Source organism: Tupaia chinensis, unplaced genomic scaffold (assembly GCF_000334495.1).
Source record: "Tupaia chinensis unplaced genomic scaffold, TupChi_1.0 Scaffold000037_4, whole genome shotgun sequence".
In the NCBI taxonomy this organism is placed as follows: Eukaryota; Metazoa; Chordata; class Mammalia; order Scandentia; family Tupaiidae; genus Tupaia; species Tupaia belangeri.
Window position 1 is genome coordinate 1,967,521 of NW_006159487.1, and position 3,779 is coordinate 1,971,299.

Below are 3,779 nucleotides of genomic sequence, written 5' to 3' on the forward strand. Positions count from 1 at the left end.
CTGCGGGGGTGCGGCTGCGGGAGCCCTGTGGGAGGGGGGTGACCTCGTGTGGTTGAGACCGGTGCTCCCCGAGGTCTGTGAACGACACCACGCCTTTGCTGCTCCGTGCACTTCACATCTGCTGAGAGGAGACATCTGGTGTCCTCACCACGGTTGCAGCGGCACAGCCTTAGGAGGAAGAGACGGGACAGGAGGTGACGGGGTTACCGCCACGTTCATCTTCCAGGGTCCTCACCCAAGCAGCTAGCGCAGGCTCACTCAGACTGGAACACACTCTTCCCCTTCCTTCTTGTGTTCCTGAGGACAGGGTGGCCCCAGCCTGACAATTGTGTCTCAAGAGATGTGAGTTTCAAGGGCAGAGGCTCAACTCGCCTTTTCCTCTAACCACCACGCGGAGGTTCGCACCTCTGGGAATGCTGTTCGTGGTCTAAACCTCCTCAGTTTCCAAGTTCACGTGCATCTTCTCTTTGGAGGCCACATCACTGCGCTGGTGACAACGGGTGAGCCGACAGCAGCAGGTAACATGCAGCTTGGCTGCTGGGAGGAATGGCTTTGTCCTAGCTGACCCTGTCGGTCCCACATCGCTCTGTGCACACGTGTGAGCAAATGACTGTGCCCCTGGCCCGTCGGTCGACGTAGTGCAAAGGTCCAACCTTCCTTATCACCCCACAGTGTTCTCTGGGGGGAAGAAAGCACGTTCACTCCCCTGTGAGATCCATCTTTCCCATATTGAAGGCTGGGCCATTTTCTGGATGGCAGTGAAGCATGGGAGGTTTAATAGCTGCGGGGATGAGGTCATGGGCTGCCCTCGTCCCTGGGCCAGGCCTGGAGGGAGCCCCTCCCTTGTCCCTGGGGGTGGGCTCACTCTGAGGCCTTATGCACAGGGACATTATATGGGACCGTGGTTCTCAGTCGTCCAAGGCTCGGGACAGACTGCGGTTGTGCTGCTAGCGGATCCCACGCCCAGAACGCCCTGCCTCCCCCTGCAGACCTGGCTGTGGGGCTGGCACCACGGCGTTGGCTGGGGATAGGGGTGACTTAGGGTGCTTAGTGGAGGTCAGAGATAACATTCTGTGTTCACCCGGGAGTGAGAACTAGAGAAAGCTTTGGACACTGGGCAGGAGACGGCGGAGGGCCATCGGATGGCACGAGGGTTCAGCTGCAGCTGCTGCTCATGCTGCGCCTCCCGTCTGTGGCCCGGGCCCTCGGCCCTCGGCCCTCCCCAGCCACTCTGAGTACCTCCTGCCTCTCCACACCCCTGCCTCAGCCGTTCACATCCTCTGTCCTCCCTAGAGCATTTGAACCCAACCCCATCATTTAGCTGAGTTCATCTTCATCCAGACACGGGCTAAAAGTCCCTTCCTCTGGGGTGCGCTCCCTGACCAGGATCCTCTCCGCCCCTCCCCAGCATTCATGCTGGGTGCTCCCTGCCATGCCCCATAGCTCCCTGCCCCACAGCTCCCCGCCCTGCCCCACAGCTCCCCGCCCTGTCCCATAGCCCTCCTGCCTAGGACCCGGCATCGACCACGTGTTTCTGCAGTTGCTTGTTCACTGCTGTCCTCCCTCCACAGGAAGGTGGTGCCCTGAAAGCAGAGCCCCTGTCTGTCTGCTCCCTCTCTGTCCCCAGCACCTGGCAGAGGCCGGCCCTCGGTATTAGCAAGCAACAGTCCATCCATCTGTGGAGGTATTTCTTCCCCCACTGGAAGTGAGAGACAGGCGTCCTTCCTGACCAGAAGGTCCGAGGCCAGCACCGTGGGTGACCATGTTGCTGCTCTGCCCGGCTAGTCTCGTTCCCTGAGCTGTGAGTTCCTCGAGGATAGAAACCTCTAGACTTTAGGGACCAGCCGATGGCATAATGTTATAGCCGTGCACGGATCAAGTCCCAGACAGTGGCTTAAAACTCACACTGGGTGCATGTGCATGTATGCCCAAAATCCCGAGAGGAGAACATAGCAGAGGGACTGCAGTGTGGTCATTTCTCGCTCGCTCTCTCTCTTTCTCGCTCTCTCTCTTTGGAGAGCACACATGCCCTATAGCAAAAATCTCTCAAAAACCAACCAACCAAACAAACAATAAAAACCCTGAATGTGACTCCCTCTTCCCTGTCCTTCTCTCTCCAAGGGCTGTCTCCTTCCGCAAACCCAGCCCAGCACCAGGCCTAAGCAGCTGCTCAGTAGACATGAGCTGATTGTAGGTTAGCTGCAGAAAGCAGGGTTAACTCACCTTTAAGAGATGAACACTTTGCTTCAAGCACACCCAGTCTTTGAGACCAGACTCTCCTCCCTTCTAAATGAGAAACGGACTCAGTAGGTCTCGGCTTCGAGCTTTCCCTGCAGAGGGTGAAGCCGCACCTCCTTCGGCAGGGGATGCCTTCTGCAGCCCGTAGCCCCTGGGACTGGAGAGGGATTATGTGGCCACTGGGGGGCTCTTACATTTTTCCATGTAATGCAATTGAAACCTACTCAGTCTGGCTGAATAATTAATGCCGCACGGTGCAAAGCGTGCTCCCGGGTTGCTATCACAAGTTTTTAAAATGCAGAATTTCAAGACCAGACTTAATTTACTGTGTGTTTTGCTTCTTCGACAAAAACACGAGATGAATAATTCCCCCACATCATGGCTTTACATTTCCTCGTAAATAGGGCATCTGTTGACGTAGGTCATTAGGTATGCAATGCGAGCGTGGTTGGGCTCTAACACTCACCCCAAAAGCTAATTTTTTGAAAAGAATGACTCATGAAAATATAGGGACAAGAATCAAGGGAGAAAAGTACGAAGGAAAAACCTGGTAAGGGCAAAAAGTTAAGAGCAAACTTGGCATCTCAGAGAGAGTGGGCTGGCACCAGCGGTTCCATGCTATTTCTTGTGGACCTACTGTGTGCCAAGTGCTATGCCAGCCACTGGGGAGACTCACGGAACCGGGGACAGCCCAGCCCATGGAGGGCCAGGTGCAGTCCTGCCCATCAGCCATCCCAGACCCTTGGCTCTGAGCCTGTCGTGCACTGCTTGCAGGGCTGTGCAGTGAGACTAAACCCTAAGGTCATGATTGCTGGACACCTGTGTGCTTTGAGTGGTTCCAAAAACTTGGCACATGTGTTTTGTCTCTGTTTGATAGTTGTTGAAAGTTAGAGCTGCCTTTATTTTACAGATGAGGAAACCAGGCTAAGTGGGATTAATTGAGCTGCTCACGATCGCTGGAGATGGGATTAAAATCCACGTGTATCCAACATGCAGTCTGACACAGTGTGTGCTTCCAGTCATCAGCTGTGCTCCATAAAGACAGCTCTTGCAATCGGGGCGTTCACGCATAGCACCAGCAATAAGTGTGCCAGCAAGTACTCCCCAAAAAGTCAATAACTGAAGAAAATGCTATGTTGTATTACTCGTCTGCCTAGAGAATTCCGGAAAGGCCTTACGTAGGAATTACAACGGAGACGTGGAGCAGAGGCATGGCCGATCCTGAGATGTGGTGCTGGGTTAGACGCAGACCTTCCATGTGACGGGACCATTTGCTACTGCACAACCATCCATCTTAGCTGACTGCTACACCATGTTAAGGCTTCTTTCAAAGCGTAAGAAAGAGTAATTGTATGTGTGTATGTATTTATGTCTCTTCCACACACACTCTCACAGGAACAGAGCCCAGAACCTGGTCATAAATGCAACAAACCCACTCACACAGGACAAAACCTCCATGCTACCTGCAACCTTCGAACCCTTCTCCTTGGTTTTCTAGGGCTGTTATTAAAAGTTACTTGAAAATGGGCGGCATGAAACAG